General features: G+C 47.6%; 1 non-coding gene across 1 annotated transcript; it reads right to left on the bottom strand.

Annotated features, from left to right (window-relative positions):
- Positions 1–19,124: 19,124 nt before the first annotated feature.
- On the bottom strand, positions 19,125–19,264 carry LOC116897505. Its single transcript, XR_004387525.1, has one exon. It is a non-coding gene; the product is annotated as a small nucleolar RNA SNORA25 (small nucleolar RNA).
- Between the last annotated feature and the right edge of the window lie 420 nt (positions 19,265–19,684).

Here is a 19,684-nt window from a genome sequence, read left to right as displayed (position 1 = left end):
CTTGGGCACGGCTCTCATCTCACCACTCCATCGGAGGAAATAAAAGCTACTTTTTACACGTGTTTGTGCTGCACACAGAGTTCTGCACTTCCCTGCGTACTTGCCACACCCTCAGAAGATGGTCGTTCATGCTGCTTAGCATCTTTAAGCAAATGATTTCGATGCTCAGACTTAGCATAGGTTGTCATTTTCTACAAGTGAGATAGCGCACTTTGAGAGCGGGGCTGTGATTCCAACCCCTCCCAGCTGTGTATACGATATCGATATTCTTCAAGTTCTTCATGCCATCCCCTAGCCACTCTACCAAATATCGTCTGCCTGTTTCCTCGTGGTTAAAGAACCCAGAGAGGCAAAATAGCTTGTTCCAGATGTCATGGACTTCCAGTTGCAGTCCTTGCTCCAAGTATGCCTTCTCCATGGAGGCCCTCTCCCTCTGAGAGAAATAAATTGACACTGTATCTCAGTGTCTTGGGGTGGGGTGGAGGCAGGTGGGACTCCAAACTAAACTTCAAACACTTTTTCTGTCTCGTCACACACACCCTTGAAGATTCTGTGACCTCTGGATGCCATGGGGCCAAGCCCGTCTCTCTGTTCCCATAGTAACCATTCTCACAACACAGAATCACACACAGGGTTCCTTGTCTGTCACTGAGATTACTCTTAAGGGCAACTTTGCTTTTGTTTGACACTCGCCTCAATGGAAACAGGTCGGGTCGGTTCTGAAGTTTGACCCGAACTCTAATCTTTCACCTCGTACAATAACAGGACAAGAGCTGGGAATCAGAGAGGAGGGTGGGCAGGCTTTTGCTGAAGACTTAGGAGGCAATGCCTGAGACGGAGGGAGAGCAGACTGTGCCCAGCTTCAAGGTCTTCTCCACCGCTCTCACAAAGCCCATTCTGCTGACTTCATCTGTTAATGTGCTATCCCCCTCCTGCCCGGCCCGTGTGTGTGCGTGTGTGTGTGTGCACGTGCATGTGTGTGTATATGTGTGTGTGTGTATATGTGTGTGTATATGTGCACGCTTGCACATGTCTGTGAGGGCATGGAGGTAAGAGGAAGGTATTGGGTGTACAGCTACATGATTCTTCATTTTATTCCTTTGAGATAAGCTCTCTCACCGACCCTGGAGCTAGGCTGACCGTCAGTGAACCCCAGCAACCCTCCAGTTTCTACTCCCTGTAGCGGTAAGTTTTCAGGGGCACAGCCTTGCCTGGTGTTTTACACGGATGCCAGGGATTTGAAAGCAGGACTCCAAACTTGCAGATCAAGCACTCTTGTCACTAACCAATCTCCCAGACACCTTACTCTCCTGACTCCAGTCTCTTCTATGTCCCCACAGTACATGTCATCCACACCCTTGTCCTTGCTGGGTATGACCTTTCACTCGCGTCTTAATCACAACAGCTAGCGGGAAAACAGGACAACCTTCGTGGTCGACACTGTTGCAAATCTGGATATGCATCCAACAGCCACAGTGACTGTTATGTCCTGCTCCATTACCTTGTGCGGCAAAGTTGAATGTGTTGTCCAACGTCGCACTGTAGGTGTGTCCAATGTCAAGCTGTAGGGCACAGATTCAAACCCATGATGTCTAGTTTCAGAGTCTATGCGTTTAACCATCCCAAGGGAAAGTCTCTCAAGTCTTACTTCACCGTCTGCCCCTTGATGTAGATCTCTGCTGATAACATACAATAACAAACGAACCAAGCAGCAGGATCTTTTCCCCACCGTGTCTCTGTGTGTGTGTGTGTGTGTGTGTGTGTGTGTGTGTGTTTTTGGTATAGCGAGTGTGCACGTGTTTGTGTGTTGTGTATGTATGTATGTGTATGCATGTGTACATATGTGTGTGGTATATAATGTGTACACATGCACATGTAAATGTGTGTGCATGTATGTGTGTGGGCAGATGTAGGTGTATGTTTTATGTGTGTGTATGTGTGGTGTGCATGTGAATGTGTGTGGACTATCTAGTGTGCATGTGTGGTGTATACTGTGTGTGGTGTATACTGTGTGTGTATGTGTGTGTGTGTATGTGTGTGTGTGTCTGTGTGTGTCTGTGTGTATCTGTGTGTGTCTGTGTCTGTGTGTGTACATGTGTGTGTGTGTGTTCATGCTTGTACACATTCATGAGTTTGTTAGTGGTGACATGGCAGTTAGCTGGAGTTTGGCTAACCCGAAGGCCCTTAAACTGGGCCTTGTGGCGGGGGGTGGGGTTGGGGGAGGCTTGGAGGTGCACTCAGTCTAAACTGTAGATGCCAGCAAGGCTCTGGGCGGGGCTGAGGGACTTGCAGTTGGACGTGACCTTGGAGGACCCAGCACTGAGGAGGCTGGCTGTACTATTCTGCTGCCTTAGGTGGAGTGGGAGACGGAGCTTACAGGCCTCACAAATCAAGCAGGATTTACACGGAAAATCATTGCTCTTTCCCTCGCCGACGGTTCCTAGGACAGAGGAAACAGGGAGCAAGACAGAAAGAACAGGACCTCCTGGGACACATGAATTAAGTCTTGGGTAGCAGGAATTTCTGAGCAGCCCTTTCCCAGGGTACATCACAGCAGAGCCTTTTCTCCACAGGAGGCCTGAAAGGGGTTGCTTTGTATTACCCAGTATTCACCTGGTGGGGGCACCTTGGCTGTCATCTGCTAGTAGGTTCCAGTGCTCTTCCGTCACAGCATGTTGAAGACACAAAGGTTCTCACTGAGCCCCTGGCCAGCTGGGCTGGGCACAGCCATGCCCACCCCCAACCCATGGAAAGAGAATCCAGTGATTTATGCCAGGTTAGGAGGAAAACCGGCTGCTTCCAGTTAGTTCCCTGCCTGCGCCTCCTGTTGGGGGCCAGCCGGTGAGACACTGGTGTGGGCTGAGGTTTTCATGTTGATTTGGGAAGGTTCCCACTCATCTGAATGTCATGGCTGCTCTGGTATTTAAAGTTGAAATTCCTTGATTCGGGTCAACTATTTTGTACAGAGCAAAGCTGCTGACAGTCCTTGGGGAGTGGCGAGGCAGGAACAGTGAAGTGGCATGACAGCTCTTCAAACAAAGCCATCAGAGTTTGCCTGGTTGCCGCGGTCACCAGCCGGTCTCAGCCTCGACGCTTTTCCTCCAGTGAAAATTTCCCCTTGGAAATCCATAACCCGCCAGACCCTCTCGAAAGCCTGAGGAATAGCGAGGGTTTGTGTTGCCGAAGGTGGATTTCATTCGGGGATTTCATCCAAAATAATTCATAGGCAAAGCTGGCGATCCCCTCCACGAACCAAGTCTGCTGATCCCATTTGGGATTTAAAACCTAAAAAAGCACAGTCACCAAGTAATGCATCTAATTTCCCTCCTGTGCTAGTTCTGGGACTCTCTAGAAAGAAAACTTGAGACGATTCAGACGGTTGACACTTGCGAACATTTTTATACCAATTTTAAAGGAACGGAATTTTTTCTTTTTTTCTTTAAAAAAAAAAACTAGCCTTTCTACGTGAAAACCATGTGCATTTTATGTTAAAAATTCCTTCCCCTCTTAAATAACCTGTGAGGTTGTGGGGGGTTTAAGCTTATTAACCAGCGCTGTTTTCTTGTATTAATCATAGGCCATTAATTTATTTCAATAGTCCTACCACTGCGCCTGTGTTTTCCCTGGCTGCAGTCCAGTTCCTGAATGTACTGCGGAGCTAGGAGCAGGCAGTTTATCATAACACAGAGCTGAGATTATTGTTGCGAGAAGCAGGAGGGGGTTACAAGTGCGCTGGCGGCCGGGGCTGGAATTCATTCTGGCTTTCCTTGCTCTCCCGTGCTGCCTTGCTAGGGAGGTCTCCTGTCATGAGGTCATTCCGTTGTGATTGGCTGAGCGCTAAACCTTGCCCGGCATTAGACTTGGCATTAGACTTAGCATTTGAGGAGAATACGGTTGCCAGGCACCGATGGTCTCAAACACATAGTTCAACCTGCAACTCCGGATACTTGTGAATGGGGCCCGACGCAAACGTTTAAAACCAACCTGAAAATGATATCAGATGTTTGTTGCACTGTACCGATTTTCGATTGTGTGGTTCTTGGCGCGAACGCTGTAAACAGCCATGTGTTGGTGTAGTTCTGCAGCGTCAACAGGCCTGACATCTCTGGGAGGGAGGCAAAAGCAAGAACCAGGAAAGAGGTAAACAGACAGCTGTCTGAGTCATAAGAAAAAAAAAAAAAAAAAAAAAAACCTACAAACCCAGAGGTAAAAATAGAAGAAGATGCCCCAATGAATCGTGTTTGAGAAACGCCCACAGAGAAGGATGTTGGGGTCCGGCGGCTGGGCCCAAACTGGCGAAGAGTCTCCAGCTGCCCGCCCCTGAGTCCTTTTCCTTACTGGAGTTCTCAGCCAGGCCCCTGGAGCTGGGTGGGTTCTGCGTATGGGATTACAGCACTGGGTGAGGCATTAATCACAGACATGAAACAGCCTTGTTCTTTGCTTCTGGGTATACGGTGGGGGGTTGGGGGGGCTGGCCCCTCTCTGTATGAACAGGAAATCATACTGGGGGGAAACTTGAAGCCACTCATTTCTCACCAGAGCCGAGCCGTTACCTGCGTCTAGAGATTACAGGGAATTTATTAGGTTACACAGGAAGAGAATCCCCTCTGTGTGGCAGGCAGGAAGAAGACCAATCTTATGGGCTAGGTGGCTCTTTGGTTCCACGAGGGCCATGACCACCAGGAAGGGTCTTATTTCAGATAGCCCACACCCCACCCCAGCCCTTTGACTCCTCCTGGGCCCAAACTAGGTCACAAACTAGTTGGAGCAACATTTCTGTTCACGTCGGCTTTCTCTCCGTCCAGAGTGATTAGCTTCTACAGAAAACCCAGTTCTCCTCCCAGCCAGCACGTCTGGGTTAGGATCTCCGTTCTGCCCTGAAGCCCTTCCTTCCCCCAGCCCTCTTCTGGAATGTTCCACACCCTCAGGCAGGCTGTGGTCTCTCAGTCCAGAGCCTTCCACTCACCACCTCGTCCTTGAGAGTAAGTGTCACTGTTAAATACCGGCTATGATGTCTGTCTCTGCTGTCTGAGGGAGCGGCCTGTTTTCAGATTTCATCAACGCTGCCCCTGCGTCTTGACACCGACAGGTCTGCAGAACCTTTCTAACCTTTTTGCTTTGGAGTTTTTCATCAGAGAAGCAAGAAAACATCCTGGGGTGACATCTTCAAGTGCCCAGAGTAGTCAGGTGCCCCAGATTCCAGGGACTTTGTACTTGACTTGTCCTTAGCCTATGAAAGTCTCTGCAGACATAAAGGGGCCATGTCAGTCTGGGCCTGGACACAGAGCCTGGCACTTAGCTGGAGAAAATGGCAGCGGGGAAGGGTTGGGGGAGAGGGCTGCTGTGTAACTCAACTGTATTCTCCCTCCAATGTCCTTCCACCGCAGCAGGTGGTCTATGTCCTTCCTCTGTCAGTAGGAAAGCTAAATTGTGTCATATCATTCTAAATAAAAGTTCTTTGCTTTTTAAAGCTTTACTTATTTATATTATGTATGTGAGCACACTGTCACTGTCTTCAGCCACACCAGAAGAGGGCACCAGATCCCATTACAGATGGTTCTGAGCCACCATGTGGTTGCTGGGATTTGAACTCAGGACCTCTGGAAGAGCAGCCAGCGCTCTTAACCGCCGAGCCATCTCTCCAGCTCAAGTTCTTTGCTTTTGTGCTGCTTCATCTAAATCCCTTCACACCACACCTGACACAGCTGTCACACAACCCAGGCTTGCTGAGTGAATGAATGAATGAATGAATGAATGAATGACTCTGTAAAGGTGAAAGTGTTGAAAATCACCAGAACAGCTTCTACTGGCTCTCGACCCTTAGTGATGAAAGGGTTAATTTGTCATGGGGTCAACGTTTTTTAAAATTAAGATTTATTTTTGTTTAGGGATGGGTGAATGATCGTGAGGGTATCCAGGGAGGCCAGAAGAGCGTGTTGTAGCCCTGGAAGCTGAAGTTACGGGTAGTTTCAAACTCCCCGAAGTAGGTGTCAGGAGCCAAACTCGTGACACCCAACCATTTCTCCAGCCCTATTTAGCAAGGATTTTAGATCTGTAGCTATGCTACCCATGAGTGTTACCATCCTACTCACAGATCCTTTTTGTATATCCTCCGATACATCTGTACTCTGTCTCCTCCCATTTCCCAGTAATAGGATCAGACAGCACACCCAGCCTTGGGAGCTGCTGTTTTCTCTTAACGGGACATTCCATACTTCTGTCTCCAGTGTCAATAGATACCATTTGTGTTCAAACCTAGGTGACAGTAAACGCCAGGAGCGGGCCCAAGATTACCACCTAGTTGGGCACGGGAGACCCTTGGAGACATCTGCGTTTCAGGGGCAGAAGGAAGAGGGATCCACCAGAGACTGGAAAGAACCAGAAAGATGGGAGACAGGCTTGAAATGGCCCACAGGAGGAAGAGGAAGGAGGGAAAAGCTGCAGTAAGAGGAAGCTGGCTGGCTCAAATGTGAAAGGAATAGGGACTCTGCAGAGTGTGACTCAGCAGGAGGGAGCGCCCTATGAGCTTCCCCAAGCCCTTATTTCCTTGGACTGTGAAATAAAGAGGCTCTACAAGGTGATGAATCAAACTTTGTGTTTCGAAAGAGTATTAGTTAGAATTGCACTTAGCTACATCTGTGGGAAGCCCAAATGCTAAGTCACAAGCAAAAAGAGTTTCTTTATTATTTTGGTTTTCAGTCTCTTGTCGCCCAAGCTAACCTTGAACTTGCTATGGTGGTGAACTCACCCGTCTGCCCCACTTACCAAATGCTGGGGTTACACCGCTCTGCTCAGCTGCTGTGAGGGCTTTACTCTGCTCAGCTGAGAAGACATTTCAAGACAGGTAGAGGCTATTGAACTGGTCGCAGAGCGGCAAGGACACATATTTCTTTGCATGCTTATTCTACCACGATCAATGAAAGAATGCCACTTCCGGTTTGGTTATGATTCGTTTGAGACAAGAAAGATCTCTTTACTATGCAGATTTGGGTGTCTTAGAACTTGCTCTGTAGACCAGGCTGGTTTCTAACTCACAGAGATCCCTGTATACCTCTCTCTGCCTTCTGAATGCTGGGATTAAATGCATGCACCACTAGAGCTGGTCTCCTCGGGGACTGGAGGTTCCTCTAACCATCATACCCACACTCCAAGAAACAGATTTTAAAAAACTCTACAAATTCCCCATATTACCTGAGTCTGCCTGTTTGCATCGGCTCTCCACTTCACAGACTGTACTAACACGCTGTTGGTCAGAACTGGAGGGAATGGTTGCTCCTATGGGTAGAAGAGTCTGGGAATGGGCATAGGTCACTTCTATCTGCAAGGCAGATCGTGGGAACAGATGCTAGGGAAGCAACAGGCAACATCCTCTCATCTGACCATTTGAGAAAAGTTTGACCTGAACACTAATACCATGTAGCCTTCTTAGATTAATAATATTTTCTGGTGAGAGAGAGAGAGAGAGAGAGAGAGAGAGAGATTAAAGCAATCCATTCTAGCCTACTACACATAGGCAGTAAAGAATAGGTGGTAATCACTCCTGGGCTAGTTTTCCTGTAAGGTCGGCCAGTTCCAGGTATCAGTGTTAGCTGAGCCTCTACACTCTGGTCCTTCTCTTTCCTGACAAGCCTCTTATGTTCTGTTATACTATTATTAAATTCCACCTTGCAAAAAATTTTTAAAAAGCTCGGCACGGTGCTGTGAGACTAGGACACATTAAGTGAGTCACTTGGAGCCTGGGGGACTGAATTTCTCCCTCCTGACATGCTTGGACCTACTTGTTCTCCACATTTGCATAGTCCCTGGCAGATTTAGCTCTGGCAGAGGAAGAAGCCTCATCGACAGTATGGTGTGGATCTTCAGGCTGGCCATGCTGCAGGGAGAGGCTAGTTCAAAGCAGCAATGGGGTCTGTGAGGTATACCCTGAGTTTTGTTATTAATTTTTGCATAGAGACAGAATCTCACAATGGAGCCCAGGCTGGCCAGGAGCAGGCTGACCTCTGCTTTAGCTTCCTCAGGACTTGGATTACCAGTGCGTACCAAACAGTGCAGCCTGTACCAGATAAGGCCAGCTGTAGTTGCCAGGATAGATAGATGGCTTCTCCTGCAGCTACATAGTCGCTCTGCCCTGTCGCCCTATCCCCACAACTCTGGAAGAATCCCCTCGTTAACTACCCATGAGCCCATGCCAGGAGCAGTTCATCTAAATGAGCGATTACTTTCTGGGAGTAGGCGGGACCAAAGAGAAGCTGCTAGCAAGTGCCAAGCCTTGGCTGCAGAAAGGAAAACCAGATTGCTTCCAGGGACCAGTGATGGACGTACACCAAGACGAGGGTGAGTGGCCTCGGGCTCTTCACCATTGTCCAGTGCTCTCTGCCTGGCGTCCTTCCGCTGAACATAGGGGATGATGGCTCTGGGGAAATTCCAGTCTGTAACTCATTTAAGCAGGATAAACAGAACTCCTGCCTCAGAAGACTCTATCCTGAACAAGAGGCTCTTCTTGGAGATCTCGATGTTCACATACACGATAAACAACAGGCTTGCGAGATGCATGGCACAGCAGGCAGTGACCCTCAAGGTCAAAGGACAGGCATAAGGGACATCTTAGACTTTCATCCATAAAATGACTTTGGACAGCTCTGAGGAGCAACAAAGATTTGGGTAGATTGTCCCCCAAAAATGTGACATTAATGCCTTTGTCTTTTAAAAAAAAATAACGCATAAAGAAACAAGAAGTACAATCAAATATATCGTGTGCCACATTGTACCTTGTAAATCCTGCATGCATAGCTCAGGATAAATCTGCCCTGCTGTCTGCCCAAGAGAAAGAAGGCTGAGAGGACAAGGAAAGCTATCTCAGCAGCAACCAAAACCCGTTCTAACCACATGCAACACATTATCCAAAGGAGGACATTTCCCGACATTGCGCAAACAGAGATTCCAGAAGGGCACTGGACACAGGCAAACCTGACCGCTCCCATCTGTCTGTTCCACCTTGGGAAGTTATTTAAAAATGCCTAATTAGAGTTAGTCTACGATTTTAACTTCACCCTAACTTCAAAAGGCATTAACAGAAATAAGCTGCAGTTTACCTAATTGGGGGTGTGTCACCTAACATGGTTTATATTACACAGAGGGACCTCGGCTGTGATTCAGGCCCCTGGTTGAACATTGACTGTGAGTCAGGAATCTACAAGACTGGAATTCCACAGGGGCACCGCAGGGCAGCAGTGGGCGCCAGAGGTTTTAATGGGAGGAGACAGTCACTTACCTCAAGTGCATCTAGTAGCCAGTCAGTAGCCATTGACTTGAAAAGCCAAGCACTGGAAGGCTTCTAGATCTGTTCTAGATTGCCAGGAAACCAGAAGCCCATAAAGGAACAGGGTGAAGAAGCCACCATACCAGACACCAATAGGCAGAGCAGGCTGTTTGTAGTGAGATGTTTATCTGGGAAGTCGGATACTGTGCAAGTCTCTCAGCTGGCGAAGCTCAGCCCTTAATCCCTGCTGCTTACTTCAGAACTTGTCACTTTCTAGGCCCAGGGACAGAGCCCTGGACCCTTTTGGGGGCACTTAATTACCTCAAATAACGTGCTCAGTTATTTCTGTAACATTGCTTGAAGTTACCTTTTTAGTTTAACACGTAGAGCATCAAGGTGAAAGAAAGAACTGGGAGGATTCTGATATTCCCTCACCCCTGCCTCATCACCTAGAGTGAAGATGCTGACTCCGTTGCTCATGCAAAGATAGTGACAGTCTCCCTTCCCTACCTGTAACATACAGTGGAGATGACGCTTCTCTGCTGTGTTGGGAAAACCTGCAGAAGTTGTTAAAATAGGGACCCGGAGCTCAGATCTCAGCAATCCTGATTCCCCAGGGTTAGCAGAGGACAGAGGTTGTTCATTGAAGAAGGTCTCAGGTGAGACTAGCTCTACTGTAGGAACGGCATTGAGTCAGTGTGGATGTAAACTCTACAGGACACGGGACACAACTGCGTCACAGAACAGAGTGCAGAAGGCTGCAGTAAGGCTGTGGGGTGTCATGCGGGTGTCATCTTTCGTCATCCGCTGGTGGCAGGGTCTGGATCCACAGAGGCTGTGTTCCAGTTTCAGTCCTGGCTTCCAAACAGAACAAATGGGGGAAACAGTGAGATTAGGGCAAGAGCTAGAGCTTTGAAAATGAACGTGAGACACGAAGAGTGAAGTACTCGGAAGAAGACTGGGGCTGTGAGACTGTGGCTGTCCTAGAGAGCACTGTCCTAGGGAGCACTGACTGTCCTAGAGAGGATTAGGAGGTGCTCCCTAGAAAACTTCATTGTGGGGACAGGTAGCCCTATGATGCCAAGAGCGAACTCAATCAGTGATAGCAAACAGAACCAGGATCAGTCGCAGACCCCTTACTCTGTTTTCTTTACCCTGCTCCCATTCTGGTCAGGAGGAACCCCTTTCTGTAGCTAAGACACCAGGATGTTTCCTTGCCCATTGCTGGTTTAAAAAGCCAGCCACACCCCAAGAAAATCTCCTGGGTGTTTTTTTGCTGTAGTGACTACAAAGAAAACAGCAGAAGCCACTGTTTGATACATGCTGAGACTATCCCTGTCACTTCCAAATCTGCTGTTCGAATCCTGGGCTGGACCAGTGAAAAGACACAGTCAGATGTCCTTCAGGGTGGTGTGTTGTGGCTTCAATTGGGAACATCACGTGACTTGTTCCTATAAACTGATTAAAATGTTTTCTTTCTTCCATAATTTACCCACGAGCGTTAATTAAAGCATCAAAGAAAATGTATTTGGAACTATAAAATCATAATGAGCCAAAGCAAAAAGAAATTGAGCCTTTGCATCCCGGAAAATGTGTGTGTGTGTGTGTGTGTGTGTGTGTGTGTGTGTGTGTGTGTGTGTGTGTGTGTGTGTGTTTTAAAGTGACGGTATGGAGTTAAATTGGACTGTATTTTTCTTCAGAAAACTTAAACTTCAAAAAGGGAAACAAAAGCACAGGTATAAACCAAATCGCCTTTAAGAATTACCTACGGCAAGATGGCTTGTTTTACTGAGAAGCAGCAGCCTAGACCTCTGTGTGCTGAATGGCATGTATTGACGTGTGAGACAGTCCTCAACCATAAAAAAATATTACAAAAGCGTGTTTTGAGATAGCGTTTAAAAGATCAAGTACATCTTTTCATAGAAATAAATTGTTACAAGTGGGGTAAAAGGGGCCAGTGTGGTGCTCTGAATAAAACGCCCCAATAGATCCTTTAGGAGGTGTGGCCTTGTTGGCCTGGGTGTGGCCTTGTCGGAGTGGGTGTGGCTTATTGGAAGAAGTGCGTCACTAGGGGGCAGGCTTTGAGGTCTCAGAAGCTCAAACCAGTCCTAGTAGCTCCATTCTTTTCCTGCTGTCTGTGGATCCAGATGTAGAACTCTCAGCTATCTTTCCAGCACCAAGTCTGCCTGCATGTTCACAATGCTTATCACTATGATGACAATGGACTAAATCTAAAAAGAATGGCTATGGTCACGGTGTCTCTTCACAGCAATAAAACCCTAAGAGTGATATGAGTACAGTTGCTCTGCTGGCAGCTGAGCTGAATTCAGGCAAAACTGTTTACCCGAGAAAGCATCCTAGATCCTAGAACAAGGACCTATTTGGGCAGATGGGAAAGGAGATCTCTGGTCCCCGAATAAGCCCTATTTTTTTTTCCTGAGCCCTGGGTATTGGTTGAAAATAGGTTGTTTATTTTTTCCAATAATTGTGTGTGTGTGTGTGTGTGTGTGTGTGTGTGTGTGTGTGTGTATGTGTGTGTGTGTGTGTGTGTTCACACACATGCATGTGTCAGGGTATAGTCACACTCCTGCCAGGGTACACATGTGTAGGATAAAGAACAACCTTGGGGTGTCAGTCCTTGATGATACCCCAATGATACCCCATGTGAGACAGGGTCTCTTCCCCGTGTAAGCCAGACACTTGTGTAGCTGGGTTTGCCTTTTACCTGGGCGCTGGGCTCAGCACTCAGACCACCAGATGTGCTTCTGCTCTCTGAGCTCTCTCCGCAGCCCCAATATAATCACACCTTTAATGGGCATCCTCTGTGTCACGGGCCGCACTGTGCTGCTGAGTCAGGGGATGTGAGGAACAAGACCGAAAGGCAGTGTCCTTCAGCAGTGGGTCTTAGTGGGAAGGATAAACTCTTCAGGAGGGATTACAGAGGGAAATGCGTAAAATAAGAACAGCACCCGGCTTAAATCTGGGGTACCAAGGAAGGCTTCTCAGAAGAAAAACTCTGAGTCTAAGACCCGACAGACGTAAACAGGACACTCATAGGTGAAGCCTCAGAAGATTCAGGGAAGGAGGAGTGCTTCCCAAGAGAAGGATTCATATACCCAAACCCCCCAGGACACTGGCATCAGGCTGGAGATAGGAAGGCATGGGAGGATTCTTCCTTAGAAGAGACAAGATAGTTTCCATTGTGAAAATGTTGCCTGCTATATTGGTGAGATGTAGTGGCCTGTGGGTGACTTAGTCGTGGCTTGTAGCTTAGCAAGGAAGCCCATTCTAAACACAGTCACCGGAAGCAGGCCTATGTGGACCTTTGATGTGTCTCCCTAAGGACAGCCAGACCCAAGAAGCCAAGAAAGCGTCACAAACAGGAAGGAGTCATAATGGTCAGGGACCAAGAGGAAGTCTCATAAGCCCGCAGCTCCCATCGTGTTTGTCACGGCGTCACTGGTGATTTGGGCAAAAGTAGTTTCCCAGCAGTGGTCCGGAGCCAGATGGAGCAGGTGGAGGAAAGGTAAGAAAACCACACCCATCTACATCCGCCGGAAGTGGCTCTTCCCAAAAATCCTGCGCCAGCTCAGCAAGGCTGGGTAGAGGCCTGTGTGGCTTGTTTGCTTAGATAGCAGGTTAAAGGGAGCGGATGTGAGATTCAGGTAGGAGGTGTGAGAGAAAGGGGGGAAGGGCATATAGGGAGGTCACCAAAGAGACAGTAGCAGAGACAGGACCAGGGCCCGGGAAGACGGAAGGTGGAAATATGGAGATGACCTGGTAGGCTTAGAGAGTCGGTCCAGCTGGTTACAGGGAGCTGAGCATGTGCTCCTCAGAGAGTGAGGGGCAGAGAGAAAGCCAGACCCTTCACCAAACATTCCCATATTTTTTCCTTTGCTTGGACACCTTCTCTCTCCCTACCGATCCCCGATCCCCGTAGCCCTCATCTCCAAACAGTCACCTTCCCACTGCGCCCACAATAAACTCCCTTTTCTAGATGCTCATGTGTCTGGGTTTCTATCCAGCTGACGGGATGTTTAAAAGGAAGCAAACAGATGAAACGGGTCAATGCTAAGTTTGCTCTGACCCACGTCTCACAAAACAATGTGAGCCACTTTCGTTACCTAAACAACCCCTAATTTCAGAGGTTTGGGACCAAAGAACCCAGTGGCAAGCTGGGGGGTGCTGTGAGCAAGGATAGAGAAATCTGTGAAGGGTCACAAACAAAATGTCTGAGGGCACCTTTTGCCCACAAACTGACCCAAGGATCAATGTCAAGGAGGCAAGGCACTCTCAGTCCTTTGTGTGGCAAGGATCCACTGCTCAGCCAGCCGTATGGTGGAAATGGAAGCTTCAGGATGTTCTCCCATCCCAACCCAGACCATTACAGTGGCTCATAATCTAGACATCATGGCTCCTAAAATGGCCTCTGCAGTTTATAACCCTAGCCGAGGCGAGCTGAGCTTCTCCAGCAGAGCAGCCCTTACTACGTGGAGTTCATAGACACCCAGGTATAAAGTAATACCTCACATTCAGCTGAATTTGACCTTGTGAACCGTAGCTCCGATGCTAATACTTAGCGACGGATGGGTCATTGATCCATTTTCTCATGTCACTGAAGCCTTGGGCACAGAAACTATCAACGTGTACATCGGCTGGAGGATACGGTTCCGTGAGCTGCGTGTAAAGTGTGTGACCGTGTGAGCATGCTGCAGGTCCCTGGGCCCGAGCATGACTGAACATACACAAAACCTCTTTGTTTAATGACTCTGACCTCTCTCCACCGTGTGGGCTCAGGCTCAGAAGTTAAGGTTGTAGCCTTTGGAGTCAAAAACTCTTTCAAAAACTATGTGTCCAAGAGAGGACCCTCATCTCCTGGATGACCACTGGCTTCTGATGAATTAGGGGAGAGGGACAGCCACTACCTTCAGTCCGATAGCCTCCGTTAGGTAATTCCAAACCCATGGCCACGCAAATGAGCTTGATTAAGCTTGGTGGCTCACAGGACACAATAAGGAGACATAATTTGAAAAAGGATGGAAACCCAGGAATGGTGGGGTAGGGTGTTGATGGGATAGGAGAGAAAGAAGACTGGATGAAGAGAAACGAGAATACGTCATCTACAGCTAGACATTGTCAAGAGATACGTTGTAAAAACTACTATACCACCACAACAAATAATAATGCATTTGATGGATTAAGGAAAATATTTTGTCTGGAAAACACAAACAAGCCTCAAGACAAAATAAACGGCCTGTAATCTAATTGGCTATTTCACAGCCGTGACTACTGGGAGCCATTTAGTGTTTCGTTTCCGGGTTCATTGCCTCCCCCGCCCCCACACGCCCATCTCATCCCCTCTTTCCACGTAAGCCTCTCCTCCCTGTCATATCTTTCTCATTAGGGATCCTGTCTCCATCGAATGGCTCTCCCTGCCCCTTTCCACTGAGCTAAACCAGGAAATGTAAAGGCCGTAACAGAAGCTTTTTATTTCCCCCATCTCCTGCCCCATCTTTCCTTCCTCTTCTGCCAGTATTCCTTTATCTTGGCGTGGTTTCCATTTTCATACAAGTCCAATTCAAAATGTAAAACAGTCTATGCTTCCCGAGTTTGATTTCCTCCCTACACTTGTTAAAATAGACCAGTAAAAGAAAAAAAAATGTCCAGATTATGATAGATCCGCCTCCAAGTGAACCGCTGCTTCAATTTAGAGTCTTAGGATAATGATCTGCCACCACATGTGGGTTATAACTTGAGGTTTTCATAAAAATGCATCTTGATGAACCAACTTCGCCACGGTGCCAAGGAGCTGGCGGGTCTCTGGAAGTTCCAGGCCTGTCGCTGGGTCCACGCAGCGAGGGCAGCGAATAAGGAAAAAGGAACTGGGGGTGGAACGTCAGGTGTGGTCCTCTCCGTGGAGAGGTGCCCTGCTCTCTGTTCTAGAAGCTTCCCTAGAGGGAGGCATGGTGCTTTAGAAAATAATTATCTTATTTAAGCCTACACTTGTCTGGGGAGCTGAGGTCAGCCACAAAGACTTCGGAAAAAGAGAGAGAGCTGGCTGCCTCGTAGAGCTATTTCTTCCCAGGGTATGGGGGGAGGGGGAGGGTGTCAGTTTGAGCAACTTGGCTTTTGAATCCAGTGACCTCCTGAGACCAAGAGTCTGGAAAGATTAAACACGGAGCAAACTTAGGACGTAGTTGGCTCCCCCTCTTCCAATCACTCCCAACTCAACACAAAAACAAAAACAGAAATACTCTAAATGTCGTCTCTCCCCCTTCCTTTCCTGCCCCCTCACACTGTCTGTCACGCTTCTGCTTGTGTTATTTTCATTAGGGTGTGTTTTTCTGATGGAAGGCCAGGGCCTTGTCTTTGTGTATTTGCAGAGTGCCATGTCTACTCACTGGTCTTTAGAAATTACAGACAATAACAGGAATGCGGGGGCTGGCAGCCCTGCCTCACAGCTTTTCTGCACTGAAGCTCTGCCCACGAACCAGAATGGAATATTTTTATAAGGCAATATTGAAACATTCTAATCCCAAGAAACTAAACGAAGCCCCCATTAACTGGATATAAACCAGAGCCTGTGGTTGGCACGGGGTCGCTGCCACTCGCATGACTCGCAGGATGCCACACTAACAAGGGCCTGTTCTGTGGTTAGGACAGAGGCCCTCTCCAGGGAGTGAACCTCCCACTGAATGATATGATGGGGGAGGGAGGAGGGCAGGTGAGATTTCACACTGCCCTCTGTCCTTTCAGAACCAACCCTCTGGAGATCCAGAGGTTCCTTGGGCATGGGAGTTTTCTTCTTAGGACAAAGTTCTAACTGTGCTGAACTCACAGAGTGTAGGATCCAGAATGAGAAGAATCGGGTCTCAGAGTGACATAGATCTGGGGTGTTTGGAAGAGGTTGGGGAGTACTACAAAGCTGGCACTGCAGGGCAGAGAAGAGGGGCAGAAACATATCCCCCTTCCTGCCTTTCCATTCATCTTCCTCTACTCCCTTCCATCCTTCCATCTTCTGCCCTTCCTCCCCTCTGTCATCCATCTATCCATCCATCCATCCATTTATTTACCCATCAATCCATCTATCCATTCAACCATCCATCTATCCATCCACCTATCCACTCATCCACCTATCCACTCATCCACCTATCCACTCATCCACCTATCCACTCATCCACCTATCCACTCATCCACCTATCCACTCATCCACCTATCCACTCATCCACCTATCCACTCATCCACCTATCCACTCATCCACCTATCCACTCATCCACATATCCATTCATCCACCTATCCACTCATCCACCTATCCACTCATCCACCTATCCACTCATCCACCTATCCATTCATCCACCTATCCATTCATCCACCTATCCATTCATCCACCTATCCACCCATCCATATCCACCCATCCACCTATCCACTCATCCACCTATCCACTCATCCACCTATCCATTCAACCACATATCCACTCATTCATATCCACTCATCCACCTATCCACTCATCCACCTATCCACTCATCCACATATCCATTCATTCACCTATCCACTCATCCACCTATGCACTCATCCACCTATCCACTCATCCACCTATCCATTCATCCACCTATCCATTCAACCACATATCCACTCATCCACATATCCATTCATCCACCTATCCATTCATCCACCTATCCATTCATCCATCTATTCAGCCATTTATTGAGCCATCTATGCATCTGTCCATCCATCCATCCATCCATCCATCCTCCATCCATCCCTTCTTTCTCCTTTCCTTTCCCCTTCCCTTCTTGTCTTCCTTCCCTCTCTCTCCTCTCCTTCTCTTCTCTTTTCCTCCTTCTTTCCAATCTTCCCATCTCAAACTTTCCCTCCCCACCCAACTTCTTGATTCTCTCTTTCTTTCTTCCTTCCTTCCTTCCTTTCTCTCTCTCTCTCTCTCTTTCTTTCTTTCTTTCTTTCTTTCTTTCTTTCTTTCTTTCTCTCCTTCTCTCTGAACTTCCCCCCCTCAGTTAAATGGTGTAGTACTTGACTACTCCTTGCTTTGACCATAGGTGTGCTTGGATAAAGATGGAAATAGCTTCAAGACACCACTTGAGATATTAACCTTGACTGCTGAGGCAGTGTCTGGTGTGTGGTGTGTGAGTTGAGCAGTGGAAAAAATGCCAGTCCTCATTACCAAATGTTCTGCCTTTGGAAGTTCCTTCAGCAGAGTCCTGCCTGAGCAGAGACAGGAGCCTTTCTGTTGAGGCTTCTGAAGGGTTTGGATTCAAAGTCAATATCACCCCACATGACACACACCAAAGGGCTGGAACTACCCTTAAGTAAATAAACCTACCACTTTAGGGCAGCCTCTGTCACCAAGCCAGGCCCAGTTATGCCCCCACAAGAATGGGACATTTTCCTTTGGAAACAAAAGTACGTTGGATTTAAGGAATCAGATGGTACCTCGGTCATTGCAAGAGAACTCCAAAGTCTGTCCCAGGGAGCCACTCTGGAATGTCCCAGGCAGAGCCCTGGAAGACAGGAACTTTGGGCTTCCATTTTCATCTCAGGAGCCAACTACTGCAATATCTACCCAACTGCAAATCACACAAAAATCAGGCTTGAAAACTCACCATTAAGTGTTCACTGGAGTTGGTTCCAACCATCCCTTGCTGAGTAAAAACGGTTAACAATATACGTTTTTAAACAATCGTTGCTATTATAAGAGGATTTTTTTTAATGAGAACATTGTTCAATGTAGTAACATTTTCTTTCTAAAAATAGACAAATAAAATGACTCACAGATGTCCATTTACAAGAAAAATAGTAAAGTATATAAACTACAATGTATTTGAAGGGGGACACAGCCCCTCATTAGAAACTATTCTGTAGAAAGTTCCCCCACTCCTATGCCTGCCAGGAAACCCCAAGGCCCAGCAGGATTCATGGCACAGGACCGAGAGCATTTGTGCTGGCTGTTCATGCCTGCTGGCACTGCTTGTGGAACCCTAGACGATCAGAGCAAAAACCAATGGGAAGACAGGGCAAACGCTGGCAGGAGTGGACTCCGCTGAAGCCTGCAGCTTCCAGAGGAGCAAATCTCCACAGCCGGTCTGCGTCAGAGTCGCACTTGTCAGCCTAGCATTTGGAAGGCTGAAGCAGAGGGATTCTGAGCCTGAGAACAGACTCACCTATGTAGTAAAACCCTAAGGGGCTGGGGAGACAGATGGGCTGTGATGGGGGATGACCTAGACTGCCAGTTAGCTGGAGGTCCTGCCACTATACAATCCAGTGTATCTAGGGACGAGCCCAGAAACATACACATTGTACCTACACTTTAGGTCATTCTACAACTGGATCCCACTTTCTGTGACACTCCTCTGAGGGACAATATGGGGATGATTTCCCTGCTTTTAGGATCCTGCCATTGCCACCTGAGGCTCATGTGTTTGTTGTATGTGTGTGATGCATGTGTGTACCCATGCTCATGTGTGTGTAGACCAGTGGTTCTCAGCCTTCCTAATGCTGCTACCCTTTAATGCAGTTCCTTATGTTGTGATGACCCCAACCATAAAATTATTTCACTACTACTTTATACCCGTAATTTTGCTGCTATTATTAATAGTAATATAAATGTATGATATGCAGAATATCTGATCTATGATCCCACAGGGGTTGTAACTGAAGGTGGAGAACCACTGGTATTGGGGAGGTGGGTTCTCAGTTAGGGTTTTACTTCTGTGAACAGGCACCATGACCAAGGCAACTCCTACAAGGACATTTAATTGGGGCTGGTTTACAGGTTCAGAGATTCAGGGTTTTCCTTCTGTGAACAGACACCATGACCAAGGCAACTTTTTTTTTTTTTTTTTTTTTTTTTTATGTTATCTTCTCAGAAAAAAAAACAGAACACTATCAAAAAGTGCATGGTCTGCTCTGTGAAGAACGTCAAGTCAATCTTTGGTCACAGAGTTAAGAGCTTTTGGTTTTACAGCCATCAAGCCCTCTTTGAAATGACCTTCAAGACAACTCTTATAAGGACAACATTTAATTGGGGCTGGCTTACAGGTTCAGAGGTTCAGTCCATTATCATCCAGGCAGGCATGGTGCAGGAGGAGCTGAGAGTTCTACATCTTCATCTAAAAGCTGCTGGTGGAAGACTGACTTCCAGGCAGCTAGGACTAGGGTCTTAAAGCCCACATTCAGAGTGACACACCTATTCCAACAAGGCCACACCTACTCCAAGAAGGTCACACCTCCTAATAGTGCCACTCCCTAGACTGAGCATATACAAACCACCCCAGGGGTGTGCGTGAAGGCTTGAGATCAGTGTGAAATCTCTCCCCTTGTCAATGTCTGCCTTCCCTTTTGAGACAATATCTCTCTGTGAACTGTCTTTGGCTTGGCTAGGCTGGCTGGCTAGCGAATCGTCCTGCCTCC

This window comes from Rattus rattus, chromosome 3, assembly GCF_011064425.1.
Source record: "Rattus rattus isolate New Zealand chromosome 3, Rrattus_CSIRO_v1, whole genome shotgun sequence".
Lineage (NCBI taxonomy): Eukaryota > Metazoa > Chordata > Mammalia > Rodentia > Muridae > Rattus > Rattus rattus.
This window is presented reverse-complemented; position numbering and strand designations above follow the sequence as displayed.